Source organism: Salvelinus namaycush, chromosome 15 (assembly GCF_016432855.1).
Source record: "Salvelinus namaycush isolate Seneca chromosome 15, SaNama_1.0, whole genome shotgun sequence".
NCBI lineage: Eukaryota > Metazoa > Chordata > Actinopteri > Salmoniformes > Salmonidae > Salvelinus > Salvelinus namaycush.
Window position 1 is genome coordinate 36,095,722 of NC_052321.1, and position 13,023 is coordinate 36,108,744.

Below are 13,023 nucleotides of genomic sequence, written 5' to 3' on the forward strand. Positions count from 1 at the left end.
TGAGTATTCGCTGTAATAAAGCTTTTTCCTTCACTCTGCGGTCCGACTCATCCCAAACCATCTCAACTGGGTTGAGGTCGGGTGATTGTGGAGGCCAGGTCATCTGATGCAGCACTCCATTACTCTCCTTCTTGGTCAAATAGCCCTTACACAGCCTCGAGGTGTGTTTTGGGTCATTGTCCTGTTGAAAAACATACGATAGTCCCACTAAGCACAAACCAGATGGGATGGTGTATCGCTGCGGAAGCCATGCTGGTTAAGTGTGCCTTGAATTCTAAAAAAAAATCACAGACAGTGTCACCAGCACAGCACCGTGTTTCTGCAATAACCCCCCAAAAAAGGAACATTTTTCTGTGCACAATTTCAAAATGACATCAGTTTGACCGGTTTTAAGGAAATAGAAAGTTGTGAAAACGACCCAAAATTTTCCTGATGAGATTTCAGTTCGACTTGGATGCTTATTTTATGTGGTTGAAATACGATCAGCTTTTATGATGCTGATAAAGAAACCACCTCTACAGACGGTATCTTACTGCACCTTTTACATTCTCTCCAGATGCTGAAAGAAAGAAATCATATTTCTCCACTCCTGTTCCTGAGTCAAAAACTAAACAGACTACATTTGGTGTATCATTTTACTGCAAGAAATGCTTCATTCGGCAGGAGTTAATATTGAGGCTATGTGAGAGGTTACAGACCTACAGTCAGTGTCCAGATTTCAGTTTCAATTGAACCCATCTGAACTGTAGGCTACAGTTCCCTCGACGTGCCATAGGCCTATTTGAATTCCCTGTCTTGTTGCGCCTCCCAACCATCGCAGCTGGAACTGCTACCATCTTTTTTATCACTTACCCAAATCTTTCCCGAACATGACTTTCTCTGTCCCTTCCCTTTCTCTTTATTTTCAACTCTCCATTTCACGGATTTTCTCTTATTGAATGAAACTTTGGCATGGTCCTTTTTGCCTCTGTTAACTTTTTCTGCCCATTCCCCAAAAGCATTTGGCGATTGGCGTGTTATATATTTGCCGAGCGTACAGTTATGCCCTAAAGCTTAGGCTTATTAAGTGATGTCAGATAGCCTAATAACGAAAGAAAAACCTTAATGTAGCTTATAGATATAAAATGCACAAGAATTATACATTTATGGATTTATTAAGGGATTTTTTTCTCTTTATACAACCCGACCGTACCGCGGATATTACCCGCGGGGACTGCGGGTCACGACTCAACCTGAGCATCACTAGTGCATGTGTGTGTCACGGGATAGGGCTGTTGTTTGTAGTCTGGGGTTGCCCCCTCTGTTCAATATCCCCCCATTGTATCGATCCGAGTGTTACCCAGTTAACGAGCTGTACTGATGGAGCCACAGCCTGGTTAGAGATGGATAACTAATCTCCCTCCACTGCTGGATCACACCACAACAGAGGAGAGAAGGAGAGAGGGACAGAGGAGAGAAGTGTGTGTGGGGGGGGGGGGGGGGGGGGGGGGGGGTCAGAGAAAGAGGGTGAGAGAGAGCTGCTCCGATAGAGACGAAATGCAGAAAGACTCGAGTCTGCCTGGCTGCACTACCTCCACTCACACAGAGCACATGGAGGAGAGGTGAGATGAGAAGAAGAGAGGGATGGAGAGGAGAGGAGGGGGAGCGGAGGCGAGAGCAGAGGAGATTCCCCGTCAGCACTAAAACACTTAAAGAGATGATATGGATAAAGCTGTTGCTTGCTGGAACTTCTCTGAGAAGTGGCAGTTCCAAGCCAGACAGCATGGGTCAGTGAGAGAGAGAGAGATGGAGAGAGAGAGACCGCAAGCTTTGTTTTTTATCTCTCACAGAGAGACTGAGGTCCTAATCCCAGAGACCAGGGAACACAACCAGGGATATCTCCCCAGTGATTGCCATCTCATTTTAGAGCCACAATGGCTCCCTGAATGCTGCCTTTCAGAGGAGCAGAGTGGCACCCTCTGATGTTAGAGCCACAATGGAGGGCCCGTGATCTCTGAAAGTGTGGCAGGGACCCCATCACCTGATTAAAAGACTGGGAGAAGGAGGGCGACCCCTCACAGCACCTGATAGCCTTCTCAAATCTCCGAGCCACAATGGACGGCAGCAAGGCTTTGTTCACGGATCTGTTGCATCTCAAAAGGAATTATTTATAGCGGTGGGAATTGGAGCTTCATGCAGATGGGGATAATGGAGGGATGGATGGGGGTACGCTTGAGCTACTTGTGAAACCCTGCAGAGTCTGTGTTATGTTGTGCGTGTGTGTTGCCAGCTACTGCTTTTCAGGCTCCATTACTCCATTATCAGCCACCCTCCTGCTGTCATCTCTCCTGATCAAACACACACACAGATATATGCCCGCTTGCATTCTGTTGTTTATTGTAGGATGTGTGAGCAGGGCTCTTCCTGGCTATAAACATTTAGATGAGAATTGTCCGGACCTTGTCCGGGTCTCTATGAGGGTGCCACAGGGTTCAATTCTTGGGCCGACTCTTTTCTCTGTATATATCAATGATGTCGCTTTTGCTGCGGGTGATTCTTTGATCCACCTCTACGCAGACGACACCACTCTGTATACATCTGGACTTCTTTGGACACTCTGCTAACAAACCTCCAAACAAGCTTCAACGCCATACAACACTCCTTCCATGGCCTCCAACTGCTCTTAAATGCTAGTAAAACTAAATGCATGCTCTTCAACCGATCGCTGCCTGCACCCGCCCGCCCAACTAACTAGCATCACTACTCTGGCAACTACAAATACCTAGGTGTCTGGCTAGACTGTAAACTCTCCTTCCAGACTCACATTAAGCATCTCCAATCCAAAGTTAAATCCTATTTCGCAACAAAGCCGCCTTCACTCATGCTGCCAAACATACCCTTGTAAAACTGACTATCCTACCGATCCTCGACCTCGGCGATGTCATTTACGAAATAGCCCCCAACACTCTACTAGCATCCGTTTTGTCACCAAAGCCCCATATACTACCCACCACTGCGACCTGTATGCTCTCGTTGGGTGGTCCTTGCTACATATTTGTCACCAAACCCACTGGCTCCAGGTCATCTATAAGTCTTTGCTAGGTAAAGCTCCGCCTTCTCAGCTCACTGGTCACCATAGCAACACCCACCCGTAGTACGCGCTCCAGCAGGTATATCTCACTGGTCATCCCCAAAGCCAACACTTCCTTTGGCCGCCTTTCCTTCCAGTTCTCTGCTGCCAATGACTGGAACGAATTGCAAAAATCACTGAAGTTGGAGACTTTTATCTTCCTCACTAACTTTAAACATCAGCTATCTGAGCAGCTTACCGATCGCTGCTGCTGTACACAGCCCATCTGTAAATAGCCCATCCAACTACCTACCTACCTCATCCCCATATTTGTTTTTGTTTTTCTGCTCTTTTGCACACCAGTATTTCTACTTGCACATCCTCAGCTGCACATATATCACTCCAGTGTAAATTGCTAAATTGTAATTACTTCGCCACTATTGGCCTATTTATTGCCTTACCTCCTTACTTCATTTGCACACACTGTATACAGATTTTTCTATTGTTATTGACTGTACGTTTGTTTATGTGTAACTCTGTGTTGTTGTTTTTGTCGCACTGCTTTGCTTTATCTTGGCCAGGTCGCAGTTGTAAATGAGAACTTGTTCTCAACTGGCCTACCTGGTTAAATAAAGGTGAAATAAATAAAAATTAAAATTAAATGAGAGATGTGAGCATCATGAAATGGCAACACAGCACAGCCCGTCGGTTCATTCCCTCTCTGGGAGGACCCATTACAGTCAATGTGCCCCCATCCTCTCCTTCGTCTCTACCGACAGTCCAGGTGCTGGAGCTAATGCAAGCTCCCTATCCACAGCCCATCTTCTCCCTGGAGCCACACTATTTCTACCAGCTCTCTTATACAGCCCATCCTAGCCTAGTCCCTGCTCACAGCCCAGGTGGAGGAGCTAACTAACTCTGCAGCGCGGGTGCTTGAGACTCACAGCCAATCCTTCACCTATTCCCTTAATGCCCACTCACATTCCATCCTCGCCCAAGCACCGTGTCCCTACTCTAACCCACAGCCCCGGCGCTGGAGCTAACCAATCGCTCTAGCGCTCCTGTGTTTTCCCTCACTCCGTTGCTGGGGTTTGACTCGCCGAGACACAGTTTAGAAAAGGACAGGTTGCCTAAACCAAGTGTTACTAAGCAACCCAAGCTTTATTTATGGAGCTTCATCAAGTTTTAATTTCAACATCGCTCAATAGCTTTTGTTTGAGCTTTTCTCCTGAGCTCTCTGCTTACTGCGGAGATCACACTGAGAAGGTTGCTGTTCTCACTGTGCCAAGTCCACCGGCAAAGCCAACAGACACGCACAGAGACACACAAACACATCCATACACACACGGTGGATAGTGCCTTACAGATTCATCCTCCAGTAACCAGAAGAATGTGTGTGCACCTGGTAAGATGTACTACAGCAAGCTGTGGGATGTTTATATCGATGAACAACTGTCTTAACTCTGAGAGAGAGAGAGAACAGAGAACAGCTTGGTCTCTCGCTGGGTTATTACAGGCGCTGTGATGCTCGCTGAGCGTTGTGTTCCAGAACATATGGGTTCTAGGCTGACAACCACTCAGGCTTACTACATATCATATTGTTCTACCACTCACCCGGACCACATCATACAGGTAGCTGGGACAGATGTGCGTGAATAAGGTAAAGAAGATGTTGGTGTGAAGAACAGCATACCACTGTCTACTCTGCACTGTGGACCAGTCTTTGGAAATATGGAGGAATGCTATAGACAGGTGTGTTGTTTAGCATCTTCAGGGCAAAACAGATGGGGTTGGCTTGGAATAAAAGGCTTATTGACAACATGTAAACTATATTTCGTCTCCAAAATGTCCTTGAAAACATACATAAATGTGCACAATAAGCACTTGTTGTTTCTCGAATACATCGTTACAGTTGTTAATTCGCTAGCTAGCAAATCGCTGCTATATTATCATACATGGTACAAGTCAAAACAAGACATGGTATCAACAACAATATATAACTAGCTGAAACAATCCACCGGGCACAGACGTCAATTCCGACGTCTATTCCACATTGGTTCAACGTCATTTCATTAAAATGACGTGGAAACAACGCTACCAACGATTCCCACACGTGGCGGCTTCTTGTCATTGTCGCTAGCTACCTGGCCTTTCAGAATCACAACACACAGCCTTCGAAGCCTGCATCATTTTCGTGACGTTGTCAGGCAACCCGTCTATATAGCCAGACTCGAAGACACATGCTAGAGAAGATAGCCTATGGTATGCTATTCCTCATACCATACTGTCTAAGCTGTGCATGCCTCTCTTTAACAGGGGCCTCGGGATGAGTTTGGGTAAAGCTAGGATTTGCTCTATCCGATGTAAGGCTGAGATGGGGGTCATCAGAGAGAGTGAGAGAGAGATGATACAATGCATACTTCTGACTACAGAGCAGCAAGGGTTTGTCAGTTTATTATGACAAGTATTAATATTTACAGCTGACCGCAAGAGGACATTTGGCTGACCATCCATGCACCTCCAGAAATGTTTACTCAACGCAGTTCTGGTGCTGTGGACGTGGCTTCGATTGTCAGTTAGAGGACGAGGCCATCGTTAGAGTCGTAGGGAGAATATGTTAAGCATGACAGCATGACTGTCTCCTAGCATGTGGTCTAACATTCTATAGCCCGCTTATCTTGCAGGTCCGTCACATCTGCATTTGTCAGTGTGTGTGTGTGTGTGTGTGTGTGTGTGTGTGTGTGTGTGTGTGTGTGTGTGTGTGTGTGTGTGTGTGTGTGTGTGTGTGTGTGTGTGGTGTGTGCGTACGTGCGGTCGTGTTTTCATGCTGAGTCACTAAATACTTTTTCATCTGAGCCACTTCGTACACAGCAGAGACGTTGCCTAGCAACCCTGTCCACACCACCACGCTTAGTCCTAGCTTCTTCCTTTTTTTAATATCTATTTTTCTCCATGCTTTGCTTACGTACACATTTCTAAAAAGATACATTAAGAGGATTAAGATACAGAAATAGATACTAGGAATTAGAGAGAGAGAGAGAGAGAGAGAGAGAGAGAGAGAGAGAGAGAGAGAGAGAGAGAGAGAGAAGAGAGAGAGAGAGAAGAGAGAGAGAGAGAGAGAGAGAGAGAGAGAGAGAGAGAGAGAGAGAGAGAGATAGAGAGAGAGAGAGAGAGAAGAGAGAGAGAGAGAAGAGAGAGAGAGAGAGAGAGAGAGAGAGAGAGAGAGAGAGAGAGCTCTTACTCATAAGTCCTAGTCCTGGTCAAAAATACTCTTCAGTTCCTAAATTGTGCTTCAGATCAAACCTGACAGGCAGGCAGGCTGAAATTCCAGTGCAAGTCTGTGGACATTTTGTATCAGTTGAAGATCATGGACATTTCCAGTTGGAAAATTGTTCCAGTCTGAAAAGGCTGATCAATCTTATTTCAACCAGGGACAAACTGTTTACCTCATGATAATCTGTTTGGACATGTAGTTAAAGTAATGAGTTACTGACCTAAGGGATCCTTGGCTTGCTGGCGATCACAGGAGACACGTCTACTAAACTAACCAGTCTGGTATTAAACAATTCAAACACTTCCTGGAATAGTACAATTCAGTCATATGTTATCATTGTCGCCCACGATGAAATCAATCGGGGACGGGACAGTGGATCTCGCTCCGTCTGTTAGTACGTTCGTCACACGCAATATCTCAGACAGCACTGGACCAATTTTTATGAAACTTGGGTGAATGATGAGTCTTTCCATAGAGATCCGTCATTTACAAGATTACACTGTTTGGCCCAAGGAAGTGTGTGTGTGTGTGTGTGGGGGGGCGCTGCATATTTTGTGGGGGACAACATGCTTACTGTTGCCTTGTTTATAAATCTCTTTATTTATTAAAAGTTGAAGAAGTATTACAACAAGAGAGCAAGTACTGCTGAGGAGAACTGCCAGTTTGTCTGGGTACAGAGTTCAACAGAACAAAGGCACAACGCGTCTCACAAGCACTCACACAAACCCACACCCTTTACTTGCTACTCTCAGCACTAATACCTCACACACACACACACACACACACACACACACACACACACACACACACACACACACACACACACACACACACACACACACACACACACACACACACACACACACACACACACACACACACACGCTAGTATCCCTGGTAATTGATGTTCATACAGAAAGACATCCTCATTTGACAGACAAGACGCCATCATTTGAATCCTGAATGATGTGTTCTGTGGGTTTCCAAATAATGACCTGCTCCCCAGCACTCTTAAAATTCATTACAAAGACACAAGCATTCATACAAGCATTGACACACACAAAGAGAGTGAGAAATACACACACTCTCTCTCGCCACTCTTAATGTCCAGAGGTGGGAACTCAAACGTGTACCAGAGGAGGCTGGTGGGAGGTACTATAGGAGGACGGGCTCATTGTAATGGCCGTAATGAAATATATGGAAGGGTATCAAACATATGGAAACCACATGTTTGACTCCGTTCCAGCCATTACAATGGGCCCGTCCTCCTATAGCTCCTCCCACCAGCCTCCTCTGACGTACACACCACATTCCCCATCATCGATGAAAGCATTAACAATTCACAGTGCTGCGGCAATCTGAATACTAATACGTTTTTTTGTGGCTGATTGTATAAAGCTTTGTCATTCAAAATGCGGAATGTGTGGAACGCGACTTCACCCTGTTATTTGTGGAGAGATGGAAAGGGTTGTGTCATGGTTATGTCTGAATAATGTCCTACCCCCCCCCGCCAACCACCTCCCTAATTTCATGGGGCTGAATCACCACCCCCAACCCTGGTGACTTGAGGGGACAGGCTTGGGGATGGGAACGGCATCACAACACATGATGTTATAATGGTGTGTGTTTGGGGACGGGGTTGGGGTGTGTGTCTCTTGAGTTGCTGCTGCCACGCTCCAGTTGGCACAGTAAAAGACGACACATTTAGGAGGAGACGAACTGCACTTGGGCTGCTGCCTGTTTCTCTTTCTAATCTTTCTGCTTGACTTGATGCAGTCAGTAGTCTGTTTCTGCTTCTGCCTGGCTTTCTGGCTGGGGGTGCTGCTGCAAGGCTGAGGCTCCCGGTCTGTCTCCTCGTGGTCACAGCAATGCTGCTCATTAGAGAGCGGACGACCCAACCTAGACTAGCACCGGTCAGGACTGGACAACACAATAGTGACAGCAAGGTAAAACTCTTGTCGTTCCGCCCCCTGAGCGAGGCAGTTGACCCACTGTTCCAGGTGGATGCCGCACCTCTCTGAGTCAGAGGGGTTGGGTTAAATGCGGAAGACACATTTCCGTTGAAAGCATTCAGTTGTACAACTGACGAGGCGTCCCTCTTTCCCTTTTCCCAAAGGCACGTTCATGCCCCCCCCCCCACCCCCGTCCATCCAAGCCTGCTCAGTACACAGATGTCACACAGCCAGTAAAAGTTTCTATAAACTTCTGTGCAGCTGCATTCTGAAACCCAATAAGAACACCCATGCTGTACGCCCAGTGCTCATAAACACACGACACACACAAGAAGTGAATACACACCCATAAAGTTGGCTGCGTAGCCAAATGATTATTATAACTTATTTAACTTATTACCAAACATCCGTCTTAGTCTACCCACCCCCGTACCCCTCCATCTCCTTCAGTTTACCTTAATGCAAGCCTCACAGACCACTCACAACGGACTTCAGAGGACAACTTCTTCCTGTTGGAAAAGAGAGAGAAAACAATATCACACAGCTGAAGTAAATATCCGCCATTATTTTAGTCAGGAAGAACGATGCTTTAGACGTTGGTCATTTGTCATTTCCTTCAAGGGTATTTATCAGGCCAGGAGTGTGTGTGTGTGGGTTGTTTGTACAGCTATGGGACATCAGTGTCAACTCCACTGAGGGAAGTGTTGAAGGAGGCTGAACTAGGTGCCAGGCAGGAACTGCAGTAGCAGCAGCAGCAGCAGTGTGTGTGTGTGTGTGTGTGTGTGTGTGTGTGTGTGTGTGTGTGTGTGTGTGTGTGTGTGTGTGTCTGTGTGTGCGTTTGTGTATTCAGCTCCAGACCCTCCCTTGCTGCACATCCATCCCATAATCCATGGTGACGGCTGAGAGCAGTGACACCCACACTCTACTGCTGCCGTGGCGACAGGGCCAGGCCCAGGATGGATGGAAGCGTCAGATGTAATTGGAGCCCATTAAGCAAGACTCTGTGTCTAATGAATGATGCACGCACACACACCCACCCACACACACACACACGCATGCACCCCCACACAATCGCATGCAAGACAGCAAAACACACATACAACACACACACACACACAAAGCTCAAGGATTGCCGCAGCAGCCTGCTCTGAAATGACCTTAGCTGGATCTAGCCGCAGAGATTCATTTCAGCATCCATTAATAGGAAAACGGTTCCACGTTTACATTTAACAGGTTTCTATCTTACCAAACCACACCACTCTAAATTACTTTGCCGATCGATAATACACATTTTCTTTTCAACATGGCTTTTCCCCCTGAAAAACATGCAAGGTTCCAAAACGAAATCATCAGTTACCACAACTCCAATCTCCCCCAGAGCAGCGGGCGCTGCCATATAATTCTCCGGCCTTACCTAGAAAAACAAAGGAATCTATAATGTAGGATCGTTGAGGTCCAAGGGAATTGGGTTAGGCAGTCGAGCCGCGCGCACACACGCACGCACGCACGCACACACCACACACACACACACACACACAACATATCAGAAGAAGGAGAGCGACCAGAGATTCGTCTTTGTTTTATTAAAAGAGCCTCAGATGGAACAAACAAACAAACAAACAAACAAACAAACACACCTCGGCAGCAGCCGGCTCAGCAGCACTGGTTTCAATATTTCAACAGAGAACTTTAGCTGGAGGGGCAGCAGGACAAATGGAGCTTTCTCCGAAATCAATCCTAATTATCCCGGCTTCTGAGACCATCACATGTAACAGGCCAACCAATCAGCCCTCAGGATAGAAAACAGATAGATACGCAATCTACCTGTGGACTTCCCTGAGAGATGCAACCATCAACGCATCACTTACCTGTATATTCTGTACTCTCTTCATCACTACCTCTAGACTAGAGGAAGGTACTAACGAGGTCACACGCTAGTTACATCTCTATCCCTCTCTCCATGATTGTAATTCTGACTGGAATGTCAAGTGTCAAAATGGCTGATTATTTACTAGGTTTCTCATAACCGGATTAAGCCTACTCCAGGGACTACAAATCATCTCAATAGTCTGGGAAATCAGCCCTAGACGTATAGCGGCATAGATAGACTTCTCCACTAGGGGCATCCTTCGTCTTTTCTCCCAGCCTCTCTACATCCATGCGTTTCTAGACAGGCCGACGCTCGCAGACATGCAGCCAGGTCTACCCCTCAGTAGTCTTCCTGGAGCCACAGCAGAACATTTTATTAGATCTTTAATCCAGATCAAATAAGCAATATGTGTGAGTGTGAGTGTGTGTGTGTGTGTGTGTGTGTGTGTGTGTGTGTGTGTGTGTGTGTGTGTGTGTGTGTGTGTGAAAGAGAAAGATACCATGCGCTTACTGCTGGGGGCTATTCATTCATTCTCCTATAATCACAGCTCCTGAGCTTTAGTTTGTTTACTTTATGATACGACACAATCTGTACTGATCCGTTACTGTACCGCGTACATCAAATGTCCTAGTTGTGCACGGATTGATTGTGTTGTGTTGCAGTGAACAGAGGGCTTGCACTTATCAAGCTACCGCCGTGTGTCAGGCATGTTGGATTACTTCCTTTGTCGTGGTATTCGCCAGCCAACAACGTTTTGTCCGTCTAGGCGAGCCCAGCTAAAGTATACTCCCATACTGAAGTCATCAAGTAGTGTCGTACTACTTTAATAGTTGAGAAAGTCACCGAATGTCTATATAGCGCTGCAGTGTATCCCTCAGCTCAGAACTGAGCTGGTTATGTTGCAAGCATGCATGCATGCACACACACACACACACACACACACACACACACACACACACACACACACACACACACACACACACACACACACACACACACACACACACACACACACACACACACACACACACACACACACACACACACACACACACACACACACACACACCTCTTTTCCCTTTGGGGAGAAAGGCACAGATGGATGTTTCTGGATGGATGATCCTCTGGGAGGGGTCAAAAGCAGCAGGGAGGGAAACGTTGGCAGGCAGGGCTGTGTGTGTGTCACTGCACCACCTCTCTCTCATCCCACCTCACCTCTCCCTCTCTCCCCAACCTCACCTCTGCTCTCCTCCCACCTCTTCTCTGCCTCCTCTCTACGTTATGTTCCTCTGAGGCTGGAGGGGAAAAGACTGACACCCTCTCACCCTTTTTATTCAGCTGAGGGGATATACAGTGGGGCAAAAAAGTATTTAGTCAGCCACCAATTGTGCAAGTTCTCCCACTTAAAAAGATGAGAGAGGCCTGTAATTTTCATCATAGGTACACTTCAACTATGACAGACAAAATGAGAAAAGAAAATCCAGAAAATCACATTGTAGGATTTTTTATGAATTTATTTGCAAATTATGGTGGAAAATAAGTATTTGGTCAATAACAAAAGTTTATCTCAATACTTTGTTATATACCCTTTGTTGGCAATGACAGAGGTCAAACGTTTTCTGTAAGTCTTCACAAGGTTTTCACACACTGTTGCTGGTATTTTGGCCCATTCCTCCATGCAGATCTCCTCTAGAGCAGTGATGTTTTGGGGCTGTTGCTGGGCAACACGGACTTTCAACTCCCTCCAAAGATTTTCTATGGGGTTGAGATCTGGAGACTGGCTAGGCCACTCCAGGACCTTGAAATGCTTCTTACGAAGCCACTCCTTCGTTGCCCGGGCAGTGTGTTTGGGATCATTGTCATGCTGAAAGACCCAGCCACGTTTCATCTTCAATGCCCTTGCTGATGGAAGGAGGTTTTCACTCAAAATCTCACGATACATGGCCCCATTCATTCTGTCCTTTACACGGATCAGTCGTCATGGTCCCTTTGCAGAAAAACAGCCCAAAAGCATGATGTTTCCACCCCCATGCTTCACAGTAGGTATGGTGTTCTTTGGATGCAACTCAGCATTCTTTGTCCTCCAAACACGACGAGTTGAGTTTTTACCAAAAAGTTATATTTTGGTTTCATCTGACCATATGACATTCTCCCAATCTTCTTCTGGATCATCCAAATGCTCTCTAGCAAACTTCAGACGGGCCTGGACATGTACTGGCTTAAGCAGGGGGACACGTCTGGCACTGCAGGATTTGAGTCCCTGGCGGCGTAGTGTGTTACTGATGGTAGGCTTTGTTACTTTGGTCCCAGCTCTCTGCAGGTCATTCACTAGGTCCCCCCGTGTGGTTCTGGGATTTTTGCTCACCGTTCTTGTGATCATTTTGACCCCACGTGTTGAGATCTTGCGTGGAGTCCCAGATCGAGGGAGATTATCAGTGGTCTTGTATGTCTTCCATTTCCTAATAATTGCTCCCACAGTTGATTTCTTCAAACCAAGCTGCTTACCTATTGCAGATTCAGTCTTCCCAGCCTGGTGCAGGTCTACAATTTTGTTTCTGGTGTCCTTTGACAGTTCTTTGGTCTTGGCCATAGTGGAGTTTGGAGTGTGACTGTTTGAGGTTGTGGACAGGTGTCTTTTATACTGATAACAAGTTCAAACAGGTGCCATTAATACAGGTAACGAGTGGAGGACAGAGGAGCCTCTTAAAGGACAGGGGGTGCTGTTTTCACTTTTGGGGAAAATCGTATCCAATTTAAACGGCCTCGTACTCAATTCTTGCTCGTACAATATGCATATTATTATTAATATTGGATAGAAAACACTCTCTAGTTTCTAAAACCGTTCTAATTATTTCTCTAAGTGAAACAGAACTCTTTT

General features: G+C 46.3%; 1 protein-coding gene across 1 annotated transcript in view; it reads right to left on the reverse strand.

The window, feature by feature from the left end:
- The window catches only part of LOC120060481 (alpha-(1,6)-fucosyltransferase-like), a 123,202-nt gene that overhangs the window by 60,149 nt on the left and 50,030 nt on the right, over positions 1-13,023 (reverse strand). The window contains exon 2 of the mRNA XM_039009831.1: positions 8,731-8,784. The gene's annotated coding sequence lies outside the window, so the exon portion shown is untranslated. The remainder of the gene's footprint in view (positions 1-8,730; positions 8,785-13,023) is intronic.